The sequence below is a fragment of the Triticum urartu genome, chromosome 2A, assembly GCF_056163025.1.
Source record: "Triticum urartu cultivar PI428250 chromosome 2A, HENAU_Tu73, whole genome shotgun sequence".
NCBI classification, from domain to species: Eukaryota; Viridiplantae; Streptophyta; class Magnoliopsida; order Poales; family Poaceae; genus Triticum; species Triticum urartu.
In genome coordinates, this window is record NC_141874.1 from 506,102,097 (window position 1) to 506,128,601 (window position 26,505).

Sequence of the window (26,505 nt, forward strand, 5' to 3'; positions counted from 1 at the left end):
ACCTTCGGGTCCATAGTTATTAGCTAGATGGATTCTTCTCTCTTTTTGGATCTCAATACAATGTTCTCCCCCTCTCTTGTGGAGATCTATTCGATGTATTCTTCTTTTTGCGGTGTGTTTGTTGAGACCGATGGATTGTGGGTTTATGATCAAGATTATCTATGCACAATATTTGAATCTTCTCTGAATTCTTTTATGTATGATTGGTTATCTTTGCAAGTCTCTTCGAATTATCAGTTTGGTTTGGCCTACTAGATTGATCTTTCTTGCAATGGGAGAAGTGCTTAGCTTTGGGTGCAATCTTGCGGTGTCCTTTCCCAGTGACAGTAGGGGCAACAAGGCACGTATTGTATTGTTGCCATCGAGGATAACAAGATGGGGTTTTTATCATATTGCATGAATTTATCCCTCTACATCATGTCATCTTACTTAAGGCGTTACTCTGTTTTCATGAACTTAATACTCTAGATGCATGCTGGATAGCGGTCGATGAGTGGAGTAATAGTAGTAGATGCAGGCAGGAGTCAGTCTACTTGTCTCGGACGTGATGCCTATATACATGATCATACCTAGATATTCTCATAACTATGCTCAATTTTGTCAATTGCTCAACAGTAATTCGTTCACCCACCGTAAAATACTTATGCTCTTGAGAGAAGCCACTAGTGAAACCTGTGGCCCCCGGGTCTATCTTCATCATATTAATCTTCCAATACTTAGTTATTTCCTTTGCTTTTTTACTTTGCTTTTATTTTACTTTGCATCTTTATCATAAAAATACCAAAAATATTATCTTATCCTATCTATCAGATCTTACTCTCGTAAGTGACCGTGAAGGGATTGACAACCCCTTATCGCGTTAGTTGCGAGGAGTTATTTGTTTTGTGCAGGTATGAGGGACTCGCGTGCAGCCTCCTACTGGATTGATACCTTGGTTCTCAAAAACTGAGGGAAATACTTACGCTGCTTTGCTGCATCATCCTTTCCTCTTCAAGGAAATCCAACCAGTGCTCAAGAGGTAGCACTGCGTTGGATTTCCTTGAAGAGGAAAGGATGATGCAGCAAAGCAGCGTAAGTATTTCCCTCAGTTTCTGAGAACCAAGGTATCAATCCAGTAGGAGACCACATGCGAGTCACCTCGTACCTACACAAACGAATAAGAACCTCGCAACCAATGCGATAAAGGGGTTGCCAATCCCTTCACGGCCACTTGCAAGAGTGAGATCTGATAGAGATAATATTAATAAGATAAATATTTTTGGTATTCTTATGATATAGATTGAAATTAAAGATTGCAAAATAAAATAGATTGGAAACTTGTATGTTGGAAAATAGACCCAGGGGACATAGGTTTCACTAGTGGCTTCTCTCAAGATAGCATAAATATTACAGTGGGTGAACAAATTACTGTCGAGCAATTGATAGAATTGAGCATAGTTATGAGAATATCTAGGTATGATCATGTATATAGGCATCACGACTGTGACAAGTAGACCGACTCCTGCCTGCATCTACTACTATTACTCCACACATCAACCGCTATCCAGCATGCATCTAGAGTATTAAGTTCATAAGAACGGAGTAACGCTTTAAGCAAGATGACATGATGTAGAGGGATAAACTCATGCAATATGATATAAACCCCATCTTTTTATCCTCGATGGCAATAATACAATACGTGTCGTTTCCCTTTCTGTCACTAGGATCGAGCACCGCAAGATTGAACCCAAAGCTAAGCACTTCTCCCATTGCAAGAAAGATCAATCTAGTAGGCCAAACCAAACTGAAAAATCGAAGAGACTTGGAAAGATAATCAATCATACATAAAAGAATTCAGAGAAGATTCAAATATTGTTCATAGATAATATTGATCATAAACCCACAATTCATCGGATCTCGACAAACACACCGCAAAAGAAGATTACATCGAATAGATCTCCAAGAGAATCGAGGAGAACTTTGTATTGAGATCCAAAGAGAGAGAAGAAGCCATCTAGCTAATAACTATGGACCCGAAGGTCTGAGGTAAACTACCCACACATAATCAGAGAGGCTTTGGTGTTGATGTAGAAGCCCTCCATGATCAATGCCCCCTCCGGTGGAGCGCCGGAAAAGGCCCCAAGATGGGATCTCACGGGTACAGAAGGTTGCGGCGGTGGAATTAGGCTTTTGTGGTGCTCCCCAATGTTTTCAGGGTACGTAGGTATATATAGGAGGAAGAAGTAGGTCGGTGGAGCCACGAGGGGACCACGAGGGTGGAGGGCGCGCCCGGGGGGGAGGCGCGCCCCTACCTCGTGGCTTCCTCGTTGGTTGCTTGACGTCCACTCCAAGTCCTCTGGATCACGTTTGTTCCAAAAATCATGCTCCCGAAGGTTTCATTCCATTTGGACTCCGTTTGATATTCTTTTTTTGTGAAACACTGAAATAGGCAAAAAAACAGCAATTTGGGCTGGGCCTCCAGTTAATAGGTTAGTCCCAAAAAGAATATAAAAGTGTATAAATAATACCATTAAACATCCAAAACAAAATATATAATAGCATGGAGCAATCAAAAATTATAGATACGTTGGAGACGTATCAAGCATCCCCAAGCTTAATTCCTGCTCGTCCTCGAGTAGGTAAATGATAAAAACAGAATATTGATGTGGAATGCTTCCTAACATATTTCTCAATGTAATTTTCTTTATTGTGGCATTAATGTTCAGATCCGAAAGATTCAAGATAAAATTTCAATATTGACATAAAAATAATAATACTTCAAGCATACTAACTAAGCAATCATCTCTTCTCAAAATAGCATGGCCAAAGAAAGTCCATCCCTACAAAATCATATAGTTTGGTCATGCTCCATTTTCGTCACACAAGAATGCTCTCATCATGCACAACCCTGATGACAAGCCAAGCAATTGTTTCATACTTTAGTAATCTCAAACTTTTTTCAACTTTTCACGCAATACATGAGCGTGAGCCATGGATATAGCACTACGGGTGGAATAGAATATAATGAAGGGGTTATGTGGAGGAGAAAAAAAGGAGAAAGTCTCACATTGACGCGGCTAATTAATGGGCCAGGGAGATTCCCATCAATTGATGTCAATGCAAGGAGTAGGGATTGCCATGCAATGGATGCACTAGAGCTATAAATGTATGGAAGCTCAACAAAAAAACTAAGTGGGTGTGCATCCAACTTGCTTGTTCACAAAGACCTAGGGCACTTGAGGAGGCCCATTGTTGGAATATACAACCCAAGTTCTATAATGAAAAATTCCCACTAGTATATTAAAATGAGAAAACAAGAGACTCTCTATCATAAAGATCATGGTGCTACTCTGAAGCACAAGTGTGGGAAAAAAGGATAGTAGCATTGCCCCTTTTTATTTTTATTTATTTTTTGGGCCTTCTTTTTTTGGCCTTTCTCTTTTTTGGGGGGAGGGGGGCTTCCTTTTTTTATTTGGCCTTTCTCTTTTTTTGGGACAATGCTCTATTAATGATGATCATCACACTTCTATTTATTTACAACTCGATACTAGAATAAGATATGACTCTATATGAATGCCTCCGGCGGTTTTGCCACAAATACGATGTCAACTACATGATCATGCAAGGCAATATGAAAATGACGATGTGTGTCATAATAAACGGGACGGTGGAAAGTTGCATGGCAATATATCTTGGAATGGCTATGGAAATGCCATAATAGATAGGTATGGTGGCTGTTTTGAGGAAGATATAAGGAGGTTTATGTGTGATAGAGTGTATCGTATCACGGGGTTTGGATGCACCGGCGAAGTTTGCACCAGCTCTCTGATATGTCCATTTTGCATCATGCTTTTATATCGATATTTATTGCATTATGGGCTGTTATTTCACATTATGTCACAATACTTATGGCTATTCTCTCTTATTTTACAAGGTTTACATAAGGAGGGAGAATGCCGGCAGCTGGAATTCTGGGCTGGAAAAGGAGCAAATATTAGAGACCTATTCTGCACAACTCCAAAAGTCCTGAAACTCCACGAAATACCTTATAATAAATAATGAAAAATCCTCGCCAAAGATGAAGACCAGGGGGCCCACACCCTGCTCACGAGGGTGGGGGGCGCCCCCCCTAGCGCGTGCCCCCTACCTCGTGGGCCCCCTGGTGGCTCTTCAATGACCATCTTCTCCTATATGAAGTCTTTCGTCGAGAAAAAAATAAGAAGCGACCTTTCGGGATGAAACTCCGCCGCCACAAGGCGAAACCTTGGCGGATCCAATCTAGATCTCCGGCAGAGCTGTTCTGTCAGGGAAACTTCCCTCCTGGAGGGGGAAATCATCGCCATCATCATCACCAACGCTCCTCTCATCGGGAGAGGGCAATCTCCATCAACATCTTCATCAGCACCATCTCACACTACAAAAAAATACACTTCCCTGATGATACATGTTTGTCACAGTAGGTCGCTTTTTTTGTCATGCATGTACATCCATGACAAATTTATGACAGAATCAAGATAGTCATACATGTGCTGTCGTAGAAGTGTTCCATGACATTACCAAAATTATCATCACGAAAGTGTCCACTTCCATGATGATAAATCGCGCGTCACAGAAGTGATTTCGAGGGTATGATCATCTTGCCTGCACAGTTGTCAGAGTTGACTGGATCCTCACAAGCAAACTCAACGGGCTCCTCGATAGCGAACTCGTCTCCCGGCTCTACCCAACAAGACAAAAAAGCAACAAGGATACAATCAACCACGTGCAAGATCAAGCAATATGATGAAATGATGAATGTTATGCGGGATGCGATGCGGGATGCAAAATGCAAGATATGACAGGAAAAGCATGAACCTGGCCTCAACTTGGAATTCCAAGGGTGCCACTGGATAGAGGGGGTGAAATTGCTTGAAAACGATATAAAGATCATTGGAATCGGAGTTACGGTTTGGAAATGGCAAGCGTTTTAAGATATGACACCGGTCTGCAATTTACAGCAAGTAGGCATCTAAATGCAACGAAATGAACATGCTACAGCCACCAAATATGAAAACAAAATACATGGCAGTGATGTACACAAGATGGTTAACAAAACACTAGCACTGAGCCATAGGCAAATTCATCCATTAAGAGGTTCAAACAAGCATGGCAAAAATGAATATGCAAAACAGATTCCAGACTTAGTGAAATTAACACTAGCCTGAAATTTCAGATCACGAAGCCCTCTTCGGAGCAGCAAAACAACATGATACAAAACCTGAACATGACAAGTAAGAACGTGGAATGGAGCTACTCAACAAGCTTAACAAAACACCCAAAGTGACCTGGTGCCAAAAGGGTTCACAAAATATATTAACGGGCACACGAACATAGCATAAAACACAATCAGTTTTCAGACTTAGTGAAAACTGAGACATGCTGAAATATAACCCACGAAGGCATGTAAACGAGCTCGATGCACTCACTACGGTGCAAGTCATGGCAAGGAAAGCATATAACCAGCAAGAAGGCACAATATTCTAGCTACACATGGCAAGAACAAAGGCATAGCATGCATGGAACACTAACGGTAGCATCGGCAAAATCGCAAACAAGTTGACGATCTGCCCAGATTAACAACGAAGCAAAAGTTGAGCTCGATTGAGTCAACCTAGAGCACTCCATATATGCAAACAAAGACATGGATGGATATAGCATAACATAAATATAAAAACTCCCTTACTGATCATCCTCAAAAGAGGCACGGATCACTAGGAAACAAGCTGGACATATAGCATCATGAACTAAAATATCCCAGACTTAGTGAAAATCACCAAGTCCCTGAAATCAGCAATCTCAGGTACCTCTCTTCGCAAGCTTGCACAAGACAACACACACATCCTAAAAATGCATGGGTGGCACCTCTGGAAATAAGACAAAATGCTTAACAATTCATCCCAAAGGGGCACAGCCATATCATGCACGAATTAAACATGGCAAAAATGACAAAAATGCATGATGAACTAACGGATCTGCAATTTAACTCACGAAGCCTCCTTCTAACAGCATTGTGGGCAACAATATGACCTCAAATGCAAATGATGCAATGGAATGAAATGATGTACATGTCGAGGCGAAGATTTTGATATATCGTACGCCCAAAACGGAGCTACGGTTGCGGAGATACAAGCAGTCAAACATCGCATAAAAAATTAGGGTTTCGGGAGTGAAAAGTCAACCGAGGAGGAGATATTTCCAGATCCGATCTGCACGCGGTTCGAGGAATCGGCGGGGAGCACTGTAGCTGGCCAGACTTGGCGCCGGAGTTGAAGAAGAAGAAGCCGGGGTGGAGGCGGGCGGCGGGGGCGGCGTCCCACGGCGGCGCGGAGTGGAGGCGGCGGGGCCCGGCGCGGTGGCGCCGACCGGCGACGGCGGCACGTGGCGGCGGCGCGTGGCGGCGGGCTGCCGGCGGCGGGGCTGGAGGCGGAGAGGCGCGCGGGGCGCTCGGGCCCGGGAGGCGGCGCGCGGGGGCCGGGCGCAGGCCAGGCGGGCCCGGCGGCGGCGATGTGGGCGCGACCCACGTGGCGCGCGCGGACTGGACGGGAGGCGGCGGCGGACGTTGTCCGGTCCGATCTGGACACGTCCGTCGGTGGCGGGGTTGATCTGCTTTTTTTTCAGGAGGAGGACGGTGAGGAAGACGAGATCCGAAATGGGGGGGTGTTTAAATAGGCATAAGTGGAGCTAGGAGAGTCCAAATGAGGTGCGGTTTTCGCCCACGCGATCGTGATCGAACGCTCTAGGACATGGAGCAGAGTTTGGTGGGTTTTGGGACAAATTTGGGGGGTGTTGGGCTGCAACACACACGAGGCCTTTTCGGTCCCTCGGTTAACCGTTGGAGTATCAAACGAAGTCCAAATGACCCGAAACTTGACGGGCGGTCTACCGGTAGTAAACCAAGGCCGCATGACAAGTCTCGGTCCAATCCGGAAATGTTTAATCCCCACACACGAAAGAAAGCTAGAAATGGCCACCGGAGGAGAACGAAGCGCCGGAATGCAAAACGGACAACGGAGAAAATGCTCGAATGCATGAGATGAACATGTATGCAAATGCAATGCACGAGATGACATGATAAGAGATGCACGAAAAAGAAAAACAACACACGGAGACAAAGACCCGAACCCGAGAAATAAATATAACTTAACGCCGGAAACGGCAAGAGTTGGAATATAAATTGGGAAAGTTACATCCGGGGTGTTACAACACTCCACCACTATGAAAAGATCTCGTCCCGAGATCTAGGACTGAAAGAACTCCGGGTACTCAGAACGGAGGTGATCCTCGCGTTCCCATGTAGCTTCACGGTCGGAATGGTGAGACCACTTGACTTTGAGAAATTTGATTGACTTGTTGCGAGTCTTGCGTTCAGTCTCTTCAAGAATAGCAACTGGGTGCTCACGATAAGAGATATCTTCTTGGAGCTCAATGTCCTCGAAGTTGACGGTGCGTTCAGGCGTCTTGAAGCACTTTCGGAGTTGGGAGACATGGAACACATCATGAACATTGGCAAAGTTTGAAGGAAGCTCGAGCTGATAGGCGAGGTCGCCTCTCTTGCTAGCAATCTTGAAAGGTCCCACGTATCTAGGGGCAAGCTTCCCTTTGATACCGAAGCGACGAGTACCTTTCATAGGAGAGACACGGAGGTAAACATGATCTCCGATCTCAAAAGCCAAATCACGGTGCTTACTATCATAGTAGCTCTTCTGGCGGGATTGGGCTGCTTTGAGGTTATCACGAATGACCTTGCACATTTCTTCTACTTCTGTGATTAAGTCATTACCCAGTAGCTGACGTTCACCGGTTTCAGACCAGTTGAGAGGGGTACGGCACTTCCTGCCATACAGAATTTCAAATGGGGCCTTGCCCGAACTTGCTTGAAAGCTGTTGTTGTATGAGAATTCAGCATAAGGAAGACAGTCCTCCCACTTCATGCCGAAAGAAATCACACAAGCCCTGAGCATGTCTTCGAGAATCTGGTTGACACGCTCGACTTGACCGCTCGTTTGAGGATGGAAAGCAGTGCTGAAGCGGATGTTGGTGCCCATGGCCTTCTGAAAAGAATCCCAAAACTTAGAGGTAAAGATGCTGCCACGGTCTGAAGAGATCACTTGAGGAATACCGTGCAGAGAGACAATGCGAGAGGTATAGAGTTCCGCCAATTGAGCTGCAGTGATCGACTCTTTGATAGGCAGAAAGTGAGCCACTTTGGTGAGCTTGTCGATGACGACGAATATAGCATCATTGCCACGCTTGGACTTTGGAAACCCAGTCACGAAGTCCATTTCGATGTGGTCAAACTTCCATTCTGGAATGGCAAGAGGTTGGAGGAGACCAGCTGGCCTTTGGTGTTCTGCCTTCACTCTTCTGCAGACATCACATTCATTCACGAATTGAGTGATCTCGCGCTTCATTCGAGTCCACCAATAAGCTTGCTTGAGGTCCTGATACATCTTCGTGCTCCCAGGGTGGATGGAGAGAAGAGAATTGTGAGCCTCGTTCATGATCACTTTACGAAGTTCACCTTTGGGCACAACAATACGATCCTCGAAGAAGAGAGTGTCCTTGTCATCAAGGCGGTAGCACTTATACTTGGACTGACTCTTGGCAATCCCAATCTTCACCTTTTTCACCATCGCATCAAGAAGTTGGGCTTGGCGAATCTGGTCTTCTAAGGTAGGAGAGACTTGAAGGTTGGCGAGGAAACCTTGAGGAACAACTTGCAGATTAAGCTTGCGGAAAGCTTCACAAAGCTCGGGTTGATAAGGCTTTAGAATCAGACTGTTGCAGTAGGCCTTTCTGCTCAAAGCGTCAGCAATCACATTGGCCTTGCCTGGAGTATACTCAATACTCGGATTATACTCTTGAATCATTTCGACCCATCGAGTTTGCCTTAGGTTGAGATTAGGCTGAGTGAAGATGTACTTGAGACTCTTGTGATCAGTGAAAATGTCCACTTTTCTTCCCAATAGAAGATGTCTCCAAGTCAACAAAGCGTGCACAACTACCGCCAACTCGAGATCATGAGTGGGGTAGTTCTTCTCATTAGGTTTCAACTGGCGAGAGGTATAAGCAACAACTTTCTTCTCTTGCATCAAAACTGCACCGAGACCTTGGAGAGAGGCATCACAAAAGACCTCGTACGGCTTGGTTTCATCAGGCGGAGTCAAAACTGGAGCAGTGATCAATCTCTCTTTCAAAGTTTTGAAAGCAATATCACACTCCGGAGACCAAACGTACTTGACGTGCTTCTGAAGAAGATTTGAGAGAGGCTTCGCGATCTTAGAAAAGTTTTCAACGAATCTTCTGCAATAGCTTGCGAGACCGAGGAAACTGCGGAGTTGCTTCATGTTCTGAGGAGGTTCCCAATTCACAATTGCGGATACCTTCTCGGGATTCACGGAAATGCCCTTGGCAGAGATGATATGGCCAAGATAAAGAACCTCATCGAGCCAAAATTCACACTTGGAGAACTTGGCGTAGAACTGATGTTCCCTGAGCTTGTCAAGAACCAAACGCAAGTGCTTGGCATGATCTTCCTTGTTCTTCGAGAAAACCAGAATGTCATCGAGATAGACCAAAACGAAGTCATTGGTGTAGGCGTTGAAGATGAAGTTCATCATGCGAGAGAACGTCGGAGGAGCGTTGGCGAGGCCAAAAGACATGACAGTGTATTCATATGAACCAAAGCTTGTTCTGAATGCTGTCTTGGGAATATCTTCTTCACAAATGCGAATCTGGTGATAACCCATACGGAGATCAAGCTTGGAGAATACTTGAGCACCCTTGAGTTGTTCGAACAGCTCATTGATGTTGGGAAGTGGGTATTTGTTCTTGATGGTCTTCTTATTCACTGGACGGTAATCAACACAAAGTCGACTCGATCCATCCTTCTTCTTCACAAAAAGAACACCACAACCCCACGGAGAAGTACTAGGCCGGATGAGACCCAATCTTTCTTGCTCATCGAGTTGCTTCTTCAGCTCCTTCAACTCTTCGGGGCCGAGCTTGTAGGGACGTTTGCACACAGGTTCCGTGCCAGGCTCAAGTTCAATAACGAATTCAACTGGCCGGTGCGGAGGCATTCCTGGGAGCTCTTCTGGAAAGACGTCTGGATATTCACAAACAACCGGAATCTGCGAAATAGCATCCAATTCACCCTTCTCATTGAGAGAAAACAGACGGATAGTATTATCCCGAGCGGCAAAGATAATTACATCCTCAGACGAATGAGTCAATTGGATCTGCCTGGCTGCACAATCAAGATGTGCCTTGTGCTTAGAAAGCCAATCCATCCCGAGAATAAGATCAATATCCGAGTCACCAAGAACCGTTGGAGAAGATAGAAACTTGTAGTCACCCAAAGTGATAGAAACATCCGGAGCAATGGAGTTAGCCTGCATGCGCTTACCGGGAGAGACAACTGCTAAAGGACTAGGCAAAATTTGCAAAGGCAACCATGCTTAGATGAAAATGGTCTCGAGATGAAACAATGCGATGCACCCGTGTCAAAAAGAACATTTGCAGGAATATCATTAACAGGAAGGTTACCCATGATCACATCTGACGAGTCCTCTGCCTGAGCTGCATTCATCAAATTGACCTTGGCATGCTTGGGGTTATGCTTGACCACAGCTGTACTTGCCGATCTCACAGGAGGAGGAGGAGGAAGACGCCTCTGGTTGAAACACTTGTTGGCATAGTGACCCTTCTGTTGGCACTTGTTGCACGTGACCTCTGAGAGCGGACGGTGATACGGAGCACTCGATCTTGGAGGTTGAGACGAAGCCTTGTTCTGAAAGCCTGGGTTGGGTGGGTGGGAAGAACCACTACCACCTTTGCTCTTCTGCTGATACGGCTGACGGAACGGAGGAGGAGGAAGCCAAAACTTCTGCTGCTTGGCCACTTGAGTAGAGGAAGAAGGAGTAACATCTCTGACGCGCTTCCTGGAAGCATCACACCTCAACTGAGCAGCCTCTTGCTTCAGCGCCATGTTGTAGAACTCATCGTATCTCAAAGGCTCAAAGAGAACAAGAGCGAGCTGAATATCTTCCCTGAGACCACCCCTGAACTGGTATATCATGCTCTTCTCATCAGGAACATCCTGCTTGGCAAAACGGGCGAGCTTCTGGAACAACTTGTTGTAGTCATAGACAGACAAAGAGCCTTGCTTCAGATTGCGGAATTCCTCACGCTTGCTTTCAACCACGCTCTGCGGAATGTGATGAGCTCGGAAATCTCGACGGAAATCATCCCAAGTGATAACACGTCCACCTCTGGAATCCTTGTACTGCTGGAACCACTCTGCAGCCTGATCTTTGAGTTGGAAGGAAGCGAACTTGACAAAGTCCTCAGGCCTGACGTTACTGCACTCGAAATGCTTACACAGATCCACAAGCCAATCGTCAGCATCGGTTGCCTCAACACAATTGCTGAAAGTCTTTGGCCCGTTAGCAAGGAACTGGTTGAGTGTAGCAAAGTGACTCTGATTGCTGCCTTGATTCCCTTGACTGCCTTGATTGCGCTCTTGGATAATTTGCATGATCAGCTGAGTATTTGCATTGGTTGCGGCCATCACAGCTTGCCATGCCTCTGGAGGAGGTGGAGGCGGTGGCGGATCTTGATTCTGGTTCTGACTGGTGCTCTTAGCGGGAGCCATCCTGAAGAGGTTGACCACCGTTAGCACATAGACAGATAAATATTGAAGCTGAATCCAACGGAATGAAAATTGCAACATAAAGTCTTCACATCCGAACAAAATGAACGAATGCGTTTCTCTTGAAGTGGTCACATATTTCTAAATTGCGAGGCCACGAAGAATCAGGTAGAAGGGGTACAACAATGAGGGATGGAATCAACATATGACGTCGAAGCAAAACGAATGCCACAACTCGAAATAAAACCAAGGGTTGGCTTGCGGAATAAGCCGGAACAAATACATGATAGAAATTTCGTCTGAAGTTTTCGTGGTGGGACCTACACGGGCTCGATCGTACAGCACCATCATGTACAAGGCAGTGCACATGACATACGAAGCGTCCCTGAGTCAGCATAGCCAAGGACTCTTTAAGACACAACGAGACCACTGTAAAAATCGACCGTGAATAGGCGAACCACTAGACGTCGAACCCCAATTTCATATCATACCTCTGTCGGAAAGATATCCTAAGGCTACTTAAATTCCCACCTATGAAATTCCCGAAATTTTCCCGGTTATGCAATCAGGTGTTGGGGATACAAGGGAGCATAATATCTCACTCAAGCTAGCAAATCCTACATCCAGCTGTATCCATCCTTCAACACATAACCAAGAAACCTTCGGAAACCATCTATCTCAACCTTCGAAAAGCATCCGTTATACAAGTTATGGCGATACTCCCGAACTCCCGCCCCAGTACTGGGTGGCGTCGAGGTTATCTCACCAACGAACTGCATAAAGGAGATTTTCGATGTCGCGCACATATCTCAAGTATACCAGAATTGCAACGATAAAATTGTGACGACAACACCTCGGAGCTCAACTCCCCGGGACACTGCCACAACCCCTAAAGACAGGAGGCACCAAGAACAATGTTCTCGTCACAAAACCATCGGAACAAAACCAAGATACTCGCGTGATCCTAAAAAAAAATTTAGTGAAATTTGAGAAGAGAAGAGTCAAAACTCTACGTCAGGATGCCTTACCAGAGCGATGAGGAGACTGGGAAGTAAAAAGAATTCCTAAGCTCTCCGATATATAATTCCTAAGGACTCAAAACATTTTTCTAGACACAACTCGGCTGCTAAAAACGATCAAGCAATGGGGCTCCTAAGGTCGGGGAAGGCTCTGATTACCAACTTGTAACGCCCTCGATGCGGCTATATCTCCCACGTGTCGAGGCACGACTTAGAGGCATAACCGCATTGAAAGCAATGTCGCAAGTCAGGAAATCATCACACATCCCATGTACATAAATAATATAAAGGGGAGGTACATAGTTGGCTTACACTCGCCACGTCACATCAGAGTACATAAATAACATCCATCATACAAATCACTCATGGCCCGACTACGGTGCCAAAATAGAAAAGACCCCCAACATGCGACAAGGCCCTGAATCGATAACCCCAACTAGGCACCACTACTGATCATCCGGAAAAGACACGTAGTATCGCTGAGAGTCCTCGTCGAACTCCCACTTGAGCTCGTAATCGTCAACCGGAGCGGAATCACCTGGACCTGCATCTGGAGTTGTAGTATCGGTGAGCCACAGGGACTCAGCAATCTCACACCCACGCGATCAAGACTATTTAAGCTTATAGGACAGGATAAGGCAAATATATGTGGAGCTGCAGCAAGCGACTAGCATATATGGTGGCTAACTTATTCGCAAAGGAGAGCGAGAAGAGGAGGCAAAGCGCGAGCGAGAAACTAGAAGGAACAACCTGCGCAAGCATTACTCCAACACCGTGTCCACTTCCCGGACTTCGCCGAGAAGAGGCCATCACAGCAACACACTCAGTTGATTCATTTTAATTAATTAAGGTTCAAGTTATCTACAACCGGACATTAACAAATTCCCATCTGCCCATAACCGCGGGCACGGCTTTCGAAAGTTCAATCCCTGCAGGGGGGTCCCAACTTAGCCCATGACAAGCTCTCACGGTCAACGAAGGAATAGACCTCCACCCGAGACACACCGATCAGACTCGGTAACCCGGTACAACAAGACAGTTCGACAGGTTAAAACAAGACCAGCAACACCGCCCGAATGTGCCGACAAATCCCGATAGGAGCTGCACATATCTCTTTCTCAGGGCACACTCAGATTGTCTTAGGTACGGGTAGGCCAGCCCAGAGTTGCCCCTGGTGGCCACCGGTAGCTGACAGGTGGACCAACACTCAGAGGAGCACTGGCCCGGGGGGGTTAAAATAAGATGACCCTTGAGTCTGCAGAACCCAAGGGAAAGAAAAGGCTAGGTGGCAAATGGTAAAACCAAGGTTGGGCATTGCTGGAAAAGCTTTAATCAAGGCGAAATATCAAGGGGTTCCCAATATAACCCAACCGCGTAAGGAACGCAAAATCCGGGAACATAACACCGATATGATGGAAACTAGGGCGGTAAGAGTGGAACAAAACACTAGGCGAGAGGCCGAGCCTTCCACCCTTTACCAAGTATATAGATGCGTTAAGATAACATAGCAATATAGTGATATCCCAACAAGTAAATAAATGTTCCAACAAGGAACGGCTCCAATCTTCACCTGCAACTAGCAACGCTATAAGAAGGGGCTGAGCGAAGCGGTAACATAGCCAATCAAAGGTTTGCTAGGACAAGGTGGATTAGAGGTTCAACATGGCAATTGTGAGGCTGACAAGCAAAAGGTAGGCATCGTAGCATTGGCAAAGCAAAAGAGCGAGCAAACTAGCATAGCAAAGATAGTAGTGATTTCGAGGGTATGATCATCTTGCCTGCACAGTTGTCAGAGATGACTGGATCCTCACAAGCAAACTCAACGGGCTCCTCGGTAGCGAACTCGTCTCCCGGCTCTACCCAACAAGACAAAAAAGCAACAAGGATACAATCAACCACGTGCAAGATCAAGCAATATGATGAAATGATGAATGTTATGCGGGATGCGATGCGGGATGCAAAATGCAAGATATGATAGGAAAAGCATGTACCTGGCCTCAACTTGGAATTCCAAGGGTGCCACTGGATAGAGGGGGTGAAATTGCTTGAAAACGATATAAAGATCATTGGAATCGGAGTTACGGTTTGGAAATGGCAAGCGTTTTAAGATATGACACCGGTCTGCAATTTACAGCAAGTAGGCATCTAAATGCAATGAAATGAACATGCTACAGCCACCAAACATGAAAACAAAATACATGGCAGTGATGTACACAAGATGGTTAACAAAACACTAGCACTGAGCCATAGGCAAATTCATCCATTAAGAGGTTCAAACAAGCATGGCAAAAATGAATATGCAAAACAGATTCCAGACTTAGTGAAATTAACACTAGCCTGAAATTTCAGATCACGAAGCCCTCTTCGGAGCAGCAAAACAACATGATACAAAACCTGAACATGACAAGTAAGAACGTGGAATGGAGCTACTCAACAAGCTTAACAAAACACCCAAAGTGACCTGGGGCCAAAAGGGTTCACAAAATATATTAACGGGCACACGAACATAGCATAAAACACAATCAGTTTTCAGACTTAGTGAAAACTGAGACATGCTGAAATATAACCCACGAAGGCATGTAAACGAGCTCGATGCACTCACTACGGTGCAAGTCATCGCAAGGAAAGTATATAACCAGCAAGAAGGCACAATATTCTAGCTACACATGGCAAGAACAAAGGCATAGCATGCATGGAACACTAACGGTAGCATTGGCAAAATCGCAAACAAGTTGACGATCTGCCCAGATTAACAACGAAGCAAAAGTTGAGCTCGATTGAGTCAACCTAGAGCACTCCATATATGCAAACAAAGACATGGATGGATAGACCATAACATAAATATAAAAACTCCCTTACTGATCATCCTCAAAAGAGGCACGGATCACTAGGAAACAAGCTGGACATATAGCATCATGAACTAAAATATCCCAGACTTAGTGAAAATCACCAAGTCCCTGAAATCAGCAATCTCAGGTACCTCTCTTCGCAAGCTTGCACAAGAAAACACACACATCCTAAAAATTCATGGGTGGCACCTCTGGAAAGAAGACAAAATGCTTAACAATTCATCCCTAAGGGGCACAGCCATATCATGCACGAATTAAACATGGCAAAAATGACAAAAATGCATGATGAACTAACGGATCTGCAATTTAACTCACGAAGCCTCCTTCTAACAGCATTTTGGGCAACAATATGACCTCAAATGCAAATGATGCAATGGAATTAAATGATGTACATGTCGAGACAAAGATTTTGATATATCGTACGCCCAAAACGGAGCTACGGCTGCGGAGATACAAGCAGTCAAACATCGCATAAAAAATTAGGGTTTCGGGAGTGAAAAGTCAACCGAGGAGGAGATATTTCCAGATCCGATCTGCACGCGGTTCGAGGAATCGGCGGGGAGCACTGTTGCTGGCCGGACTTGGTGCCGGAGTTGAAGAAGAAGAAGCCGGGGCGGAGGCGGGCGGCGGCGCCGGCGGTGGGGGCGGCGTCCCACGGCGGCGCGGAGTGGAGGCGGCGGGGCCCGGCGCGGTGGCGCCGACCGGCGACGGCGGCACGTGGTGGCGGCGATGGCGGCGCGTGGCGGCGGGCTGCCGGCGGCGGGGCGGGAGGCTGAGAGGCGCGCGGGGCGCTCGGGCCCGGGAGGCGGCGCGCGGGGGCCGGGCGCAGGCCAGGCGGGCCCGGCGGCGGCGATGTGGGCACGGCCCACGTAGCGCGCGCGAACTGGACGGGAGGCGGCGGCGGACGTTGTCCGGTCCGATCCGGACACGTCCGTCGGTGGCGGGGTTGATCTGCTTTTTTTTTCAAGAGGAGGACGGTGAGGAAGACGAGATCCGAAATGGGGGGTGTTTAAATAGGCATAAGTGGAGCTAGGAGAGTCCAAATGAGGTGTGGTTTTCGCCCACGCGATCGTGATCGAACGCTCTAGGACATGGAGCAGAGTTTGGTGGGTTTTGGGACAAATTTGGGGGGTGTTGGGCTGCAACACACACGAGGCCTTTTCGGTCCCTTGGTTAACCGTTGGAGTATCAAACGAAGTCCAAATGACCCGAAACTTGACGGGCGGTCTACCGGTAGTAAACCAAGGCCGCATGACAAGTCTCGGTCCAATCCGGAAATGTTTAATCCCCACACACGAAAGAAAGCTAGAAATGGCCACCGGAGGAGAACGAAGCGCCGGAATGCAAAACGGACAACGGAAAAAATGCTCGAATGCATGAGATGAACATGTATGCAAATGCAATGCACGAGATGACATGATAAGAGATGCACGAAAAAGAAAAACAACACACGGAGACAAAGACCCAAACCCGAGAAATAAATATAACTTAACGCCGGAAACGGCAAGAGTTGGAGTACAAATTGGGAAAGTTACATCCGGGGTGTTACAGTCAGGTATGACACCTAAGTTTGATTGTGTTAAATCTTTTATGGATACCGATATTTTTCGTAAGTTTAGCACTAAATATGGACTTGATTCTGAGATAGTAGCTTCTTTCTGTGAATCTTTTGCTACTTATGTTGATCTCCCTAAGGAGAAGTGGTTTAAATATCATCCTCCCATAGAAGTAAAAGTAGTTGCACCTATTAAAGTTGAAGAAAAGACTATCACTTATAATGATCCTATTGTTCCTACTTCTTATGTTGAGAAACCACCTTTCCCTGTTAGGATAAAGGATCATGCTAAAGCTTCAACTATGGTTCGTAAAAGCAATATTAAAACATATACACCTCCTGAGCAAGTTAAAGTTGAACCTAATATTGCTATTGTTAAAGAGCTCTTGTCTGATAATATTGATGGGCATGTTATTCAGTTCTGCGGTGAAACTGCTAGAATTGCTAAACCTTGTGCTAAAGATAAACATAGACCTGTGGTAGGCATGCCTGTTATTTCTGTTAAAATAGGAGATCATTGTTATCATGGATTATGTGATATGGGTGCTAGTGCTAGTGTTATACCTTATGACTTGTATAAAGAAATCAAGCATGAAATTGCACCTGCTGAGTTAGAAGATATTGATGTCACAATTAAACTTGCTAATAGAGATACTATTTCAGCAATGGGAATTGTTAGAGATGTTGAAGTCTTGTGCGGGAAAACTAAATATCCTGCTGATTTTCTTGTTCTTAGTTCCCCACAAGATAGATTTTGTCCCATTATATTTGGTAGACCCTTCTTAAACACTGTTAATTCTAGGATAGACTGCGAGAAGAATGTTGTTACTATTGGCTTGGATGATATGACTCATGAATTTAATTTCTCTAAATTTAGTAAACAACACCGTGAAGAAGAATTGCCTAGTAAGGATGAAATTATTGGTCTTGCTTCTATTGTCGTGCCTCCTAGTGATCCTTTAGAACAATATTTGCTAGACCATGAGAATGATATGTTTATGAACGAAAGAAGGGAAATAGATGAAGTATTCTTTAAACAAGAACCTATGCTGAAACACAATTTGCCTTTTGAAATCCTAGGGGATCCCCCTCCACTAAGGGTGATCCCGTGTTTGAGCTTAAACCATTGCCTGATAATCTTAAATATGCTTATCTTGATGAAAAGAAGATATATCCTGTTATTATTAGTGCTAACCTTTCAGAGCATGAAGAAGAAAGATTATTGAAAACTCTGAAGAAGCACCATGCTACTATTGGGTATACTCTTGATGATCTTAAGGGCATTAGTCCCACTCTATGTCAACATAAAATAAATTTGGAAGCAGATGCAAAACCAGTTCGTGATCCTCAACGACGTCTGAATCCTAAAATGAAAGAAGTGGTAAGAAAAGAAATACTAAAGCTTCTGGAGGCAGGTATAATTTATCCCGTTGCTGATAGTCAGTGGGTAAGTCATGTTCATTGTGTCCCTAAGAAGGGATGTATAACTGTTGTTCCTAATGATAAAGATGAATTGATTCCACAAAGAATTATTACATGTTATAGGATGGTAATTGATTTCCACAAATTAAATAAGGCTACTAAGAAAGATCATTACCCCTTACCTTTTATCGATCAAATGCTAGAAAGATTATGCAAGCATACACATTACTGCTTTCTAGATGGTTATTCTGGTTTCTCTCAAATACTTGTGTCGGCTAAAGATCAATCAAAGACTACTTTTACATGCCCTTTTGGTACTTTTGCTTATAGATGTATGCCTTTTGGTTTATGTAATGCACCTGCTACCTTTCAAAGATGCATGAAGGCTATATTCTCTGACTTTTGTGAAAAGATTTGTGAGGTTTTCATGGATGACTTTTCCGTCTATGGATCTTCTTTTGATGATTGCTTGAGCAATCTTGATCGAGTTTTGCAGAGATGTGAAGAAACTAATCTTGTCTTGAATTGGGAAAAGTGCCACTTTATGGTTAATGCGGGTATTGTCTTGGGGCATAAAGTTTCTGAAAGAGGTATTAAAGTTGATAAAGCCAAAGTTGATGCTATTGAAAAGATGCCATGTCCCAAGGACATCAAAGGTATAAGAAGTTTCCTTGGTCAGGCCGGATTTTATAGGAGGTTCATTAAGGACTTCTCAAAAATTTCTCGGCCTCTCACTAATTTATTACAAAAAGATATACCATTTGTCTTTGTTGATGATTGTGTAGAAGCATTTGAAATACTTAAGAAAGCATTAGTCTCTGCACCTATTGTTCAGCCACCTGATTGGAATTTACCCTTTGAAATTATGTGTGATGCTAGCGATTATGCTGTAGGTGATGTTCTAGGGCAAAGAGTTGATAAGCAATTACATGTTATCCATTATGCTAGTAAGACTCTAGACAATGCTCAAAGAAATTATGCTACTACTGAAAAAGAACTTTTAGCAGTTGTATTTGCTTGTGATAAGTTCAGACCTTATATTGTTGATTCTAAAGTAACTATCCGCACTGATCATGCTGCTATTAAATATCTTATGGAGAAGAAAGATGCTAAACCTAGACTTATTAGATGGGTTCTCTTGTTACAAGAATTTGATTTGCATATTGTTGATAGAAAAGGAGCTGAGAACTCCGTTGCAGACAACTTATCTAGGTTAGAGAATGTTCTTGATGACCCACTACCTATTGATGATAGCTTTCCTGATGAACAATTAAATGTCATAAGTACTTCTCGTAATACCCCTTGGTATGCTGATTATGCTAATTACATAGTTGCTAAATTTATACCACCTAGCTTCACATACCAACAAAAGAAAAAGTTCTTCTATGATTTGAGACATTACTTTTGGGATGACCCACATCTTTATAAAGAAGGAGTAGATGGTGTTATTAGACATTGTGTACCTGAGCATGAACAAGAACAGATCCTACGCAAGTGCCACTCCGAAACTTATGGAGGACACCACGCGGGAGATAGAACTGCACATAAGGTATTGCAATCCGGTTTTTATTGGCCTACTCTCTTCAAGGATGCCCGTAAGTTTGTCCTATCTTGTGATGAATGTCAAAGAATTGGTAATACTAGTAGACGTCAAGAAATGCCTATGAATTATTCACTTGTTACTGAACCATTTGATGTTTGGGGCTTTGATTATATGGGACCTTTTCCTGCCTCTAATGGATATACACATATTTTAGTTGTTGTTGATTACGTTACTAAGTGGGTAGACGCTATTCCAACTAGTAGTGCTGGTCATAACACTTCTATTAAAATGCTTAAAGAAGTTATTTTTCCTATGTTTGGAGTTCCTAGATATTTAATGACTGATGGTGGTTCACATTTTATTCATGGTGCTTTCCGTAAAATGCTTGCTAAATATGACGTCAATCATAGAATTGCATCTCCATATCACCCACAGTCTAGTGGTCAAGTAGAATTGAGTAATAGAGAACTCAAACTAATTTTGCAAAAGACTGTCAATAGATCTAGAAAGAATTGGTCCAAGAAACTTGATGATGCATTATGGGCCTATAGAACTGCATATAAAAATCCTACGGGTATGTCTCCGTATAAAATGGTATATGGAAAAGCATGTCACTTACCTCTCGAACTAGAACATAAGGCATATTGGGCTATTAAAGAGCTCAACTATGATTTTAAACTTGCCGGTGAAAAGAGGTTATTTGATATTAGCTCACTTGATGAATGGAGAACCCAAGCTTATGAAAATGCCAAGTTGTTTAAAGAAAAGGTTAAAAGATGGCATGACAAAAGGATACAAAAGCGTGAGTTTAATGTAGGTGATTATGTATTGCTATACAACTCTCGTTTAAGATTTTTTGCAGGAAAAATTCTCTCTAAATGGGAAGGCCCCTATGTTATCGAGGAGGTCTATCGTTCCGGTGCCATAAAAATCAACAACTTCGAAGGCACAAATCCGAAGGTGGTAAACGGACAGAGAATTAAACATTATATCTGAGGTAATCCCATAAATATTGAAACCAATATTATTGAAACCGTAACCCCGGAGGAATACATAAGGGACACTTTCTAGAACGTTTCAGACTCTCAAAAGGAATAGGTATGTGGCAGGGTAAGTAAACTGACTCCAAAACAATTTTTAAGGCAATATTTCTCCGTTTTGGAATATTTAGAAAAATAGAAAATTAAGTAGCAGTCCGGGAAGGACATGAGGGCCCCACGAGGGTGGAGGGCGTGCCCCCTACCTCGTGAGCTCCTCATGTGCCTTCCGGACTCCGTTTTCTTGCACGATACGTATTTTGGTCGGTAAAAATTCACTATATAATCTCTCGGGGGTTTTGACTCCCGTATCACGCAAAAATCTCCTGTCTTTGTTTCGAGCTGTTTTCTGTCAGGGTTGTCAAGGCCAGGCACTATGTCGTCTCCCTCCTCCTCCAACCATGAGGGCAACGATGCTTGGCTAATGAAGATAGAGCTGAAGAGAGAAGAACCTATGGAGATCAACAAGGATGAAGGGATCAAGAAGGCCATGGAGGACCAAGTTCCAGCAACAGAAGACACCCTTCAACTGGATCATAATCTTCTTACCCCTACAGAAATCGAAGCTTTCAAGATGATTGAGTTGGCTCGTATACAAAATAAGTATCTCACACGTGAAAATACTTTGTTGAAGGAGCATATCATCTCACTCAAGGGCATTATCCGCAAGTTAGAAGACCTCCTATGCTCGATGTGCGACTATCCCTCATCAACAACTCCACCTTCTTCACCAACAAAGGAGACATAATCACCTGGGTATGGGCACTCCCCTTGGCAACTTCCAAGCTTGGGGGAGGTGCCCCGGTATCGTATCACAATCACAACTCCTATCTTTACCATTTTTCTTAGTTCGATCCTATTAGTAGTATTTTGATCTAGTAGAATAAAGTTTATGGCATGATCTAGTTTGAAGTTTTGCTTTATGATCTCTCTATGTAATCGAGTCCGTGAGCTATATAATGAAGATTAGTGTTGAGTCAAGGGCTTGATTTTCTTGCTATGATCTTGGGTGAATAAAAGAAAAGAGAAAAAGAATAAGAAGAAAAGAGAAAAATAATAAGAAGAAACAAAAGTTCATATTGATCTTATTGATAGTAATGACTTCACATAGAAAGAGTGTGATGATTAAGAGTTGTTGGGAGTTGCCAGACATAGCTTTGGTCATCGTTGCAATTAATAGGAAGTAATAAGGAAAGAGAGGTTTCACATATAAATATACTACTATTGACATCTTTTATGATTGGGAACACTCATCAAAATATGACATGCTAAAGAGTTGATGTTGGACAAGGAAGACAACGTAATGGGTTATGTTTTCTTATATCTGAGATAAAGTATGTTGTCATGGATCATCCAACATGTTGAGCTTGCCTTTCCCCCTCTTGCTAGCCAAATTCTCAGCACCAAGTAGAGATACTACTTGTGCTTCCAAATACCCTTAAACCAGTTTTGCCATGAGAGTCCACCATATCTACCTATGGATTGAATAAGATCCTTCAAGTAAGTTGTCATCGGTGCAAAGCAATAAAAATTGCTCTCTAAATATGTATGATTGATTGGTGTGGGAGAAATAAGCTTTATACGATCTTGTGATGTGGAAGTAATAAAAGCGACGGACTGCATAATAAAGGTTCATATCATAAGGGGCAATATAAAGTGACGTTCTTTCGCATTAAGATTTTGTGCATCCAACCATAAAAGCGCATGGCAACCTCTGCTTCCCTCTGCAAAGGGCCTATCTTTTATTATTATCTTCTACCTTATGCAAGTGTCATGGTGATCTTCACCTTTCCTTTTTCATTTTATCCTTTGGCAAGCCCAGCATGTTGGAAAGAACCTGATATATATATATCTAATTGGATGTAGGGGGCATGAATTATTATTGTTGACATTACCCTCGAGGTAAAACGTTGTGGGGCGAAACTATAAGCCCCTATCTTTCTTTGTGTCCGATTAAAACTCCGTAACCACAAGTATTGCGCGAGTGTTAGCAATTATGAAGGACTAGATGATAGTTGAGTATGTGGACTTGCTTTTTAGCTCTGACATAGACTCTTTCTGATGTTACGATAAATTGCAATTGCTTCAATGATTGAGGTTATAGTTTGTTGGTTCTCAATAAGGGTTCTGATTCATACTTCTGCATTGTGAATAGATCATCACTTGAACATGAGTAATCATATGACAATATCTATATATGTTGCTGTTATGAGAATAATCATGATGCCCTCATGTCCGTATTTTATTTTTATCGACGCCTCTACCTCTAAACATGGGGACATATTTATTGTTATCGGCTTTCGCTTGAGGACAAGCGAGGTCTAAGCTTGGGGGAGTTGATACGTCCATTTTGCATCATGCTTTTATATCAATATTTATTGCATTATGGGATGTTATTTCACATTATGTCACAATACTTATGGCTATTCTCTCTTATTTTACAAGGTTTACATAAGGAGGGAGAATGCCGGCAGCTGGAATTCTGGGCTGGAAAAGGAGCAAATATTAGAGACCTATTCTGCACAACTCCAAAAGTCCTGAAACTCCACGAAATACCTTATAATAAATAATGAAAAATCCTCGCCAAAGATGAAGACCAGGGGGCCCACACCCTGCTCACGAGGGTGGGGGGCGCCCCCCCTAGCGCGTGCCCCCTACCTCGTGGGCCCCCTGGTGGCTCTTCAATGACCATCTTCTCCTATATGAAGTCTTTCGTCGAGAAAAAAATAAGAAGCGACCTTTCGGGATGAAACTCCGCCGCCACAAGGCGAAACCTTGGCGGATCCAATCTAGATCTCCGGCAGAGCTGTTCTGTCAGGGAAACTTCCCTCCTGGAGGGGGAAATCATCGCCATCGTCATCACCAACGCTCCTCTCATCGGGAGAGGGCAATCTCCATCAACATCTTCATCAGCACCATCTCACACTACAAAAAAATACACTTCCCTGATGATACATGTTTGTCACAGTAGGTCGCTTTTTTTGTCATGCATGTACATCCATGACAAATTTATGACAGAATCAAGATAGTCATACATGTGCTGTCGTAGAAGTGTTCCATGACATTACCAAAATTATCATCACGGAAGTGTCCACTTCCATGATGATAAATCGCGCGTCACAGAAGTGCTTTCGTCAAGGGTGACCGACACGTGGCATCCACCGTAACGGAACGCCGTTAAGCTATCGGGTCGGGTTTTGGATCCGATAACACGTTAACAGCCCCGACCAATGGGGATTTTCCACATGTAAAATCATCATTGGCTAGAGGAAACACGTGTCAGCTCATCGTCAGGATAGATGTCATCCACTCACTGGACAGAAGGCGCCTATGATACGTGGACACGTGGCACGGCCCAACAAGTTTAAATGGGCCGGCCTAACTAAAGGCCCACAAGATTTTGTGGACCATAATGGGCCGGCCCAGCTAAAGGCCCACAAGATTTTGCGGACCATAATGGGCTGGCCCAGCTAAAGTCCCACAAGATTTTGCGGGCCATAATGGGCCGGCCCAGGTAAAGGCCCACAAGATTTTTGTGTGCCATAATAGGCCAGCCCAGGTAAAGTCCCACAAAATTCTTGCAGATCATAATGGGCCGGCCCAGCTAAAGGCCCACGAGATTTCGCCGACATTAATGGGTCGGCCCAGCTGTAGGCTCACAAGATTTTGAGGACCCTAGTAGGCCGGCCCGTTAACTGGCTGCCGTGTTTTGGGCCAAATGCCGGCCCATATTTGATCCAGTCTATTAATGGCCTGCCACGCTCCGAGCCTAATAGTGCCCCATATGAGATCCGGCCTGTTAAAAGCCTACCACGTTCTGGGCCAAATTACGGCCCAGATCAGGTCCGGCCCTTTAAGAGGTTTTGGGCCTAATTATGGCCCATATCAGATTCGGCTCATCAACTGGACACTATGCTTTTGGGCCCACTTGCTAAAGGCCCACTTAGTAATTCGGCCTGATATTAGTTTTGGCCTGTTAAGGGCCCGTTTAACATTTCGGCCCTATATTAATTTCAGCCTGTTAAAAGCCCGTCATATAGTTGGGCCTAACTACGGCCCGGTTTGCATCCGGACTGCTCGCAGCCGATATCTGATTGGGCCAAACAAGGACCGAGACAATTTTTCGGCCTGTTAAAAGCCCGTGATTTGATTCGCACAATCATGGTTCGGGGTTCATTTCGGGCTGCTGCCGGCCCATGAGCTGATCGACACGTTTCAGGCCCAACCTACATCGTGATTGCATGACGGCCCGATTATGTACCGTAATTTTACGGTTTGGCCGGTTTACTGCGAAGACAGGATATATATACAGTAAAATAACTGCAGCATCGTGAATAAGAAAAAACCTACACTGTACAATAAAGAAATTACGGCATATTACATCCACTGGGCATCAAAGTTCGCCACTATGATAATAAAGCACAAGCAGACAGTAGATTACATACACTGGGCATCAAAGATCGCCACCAGTGCAAATAAACACGCCGACAAAATAATATACAAAACCGATAGCACTTCAATAGAGTTCAAGAAAGGTTAGCCCTGCTGGGGAGCAGCTGAGCAAGATGATGAGACTACGCTTGTTCAACACTTATATCTTCCTCACTCTGAAAGATAAACAAGCAGACAGATGACATGTTTTGCACATAAAAGTATCAGTGCTGACAATTCATCACATTTCTTACTGACGAATAAAGTGACACAGTTTAAATTTGCATTAACACAATATGGTATTGTTCAGGTCAAGACATGGCAGGAAATGACATTGTGAAGGAGTTGGCAGCTTCACGACACCACTGGATTACAGATCAAGAACTCATAAGTATCAATGGTTAGTGTGATGTCAATTTATACCATTTCAGATTGGCAAATAAAGAGACGGTTTAAATAATAGTAGAATGATGTGACATTGTTCATATTTAAGACATTGCAGAATATGACATTGTGCTATAGTGGGTAGGTTCACCACACCACTGGATTACGGATGAAGAACAGAAGCATACATGCAGTGCAAAAGAAGATCACTTGCTCTGTATAGTTTAATTTACATGGTATGAAGAAGGAAGTTGGTTGTACAACTGAAAACTTAAATTAAGAAAGGACAAGCTTTTGTTTATGAACTACATAATAAACTTTAAACAAGCAATTTGATGCAAACACCAAAAATAAACAGTTGTTGCAGTCATGCCTAACCAAATATATACAACAAAGTTTGAAGGCTTGAGATGGACAAACTTACATTATTGGTGAAGACAGGCTCTATAAAGGCCTTGTCCATGCTGATGGGGGGGGGGCAATTCAAGAAGTTTACCACAGAATCTTATTCAAAAGCATTGCCTTTATTCTACATTTGTTAAGAGTAAATATAGATGTGATAATATATGAAAAAATGGAGAATATTTAAGATAA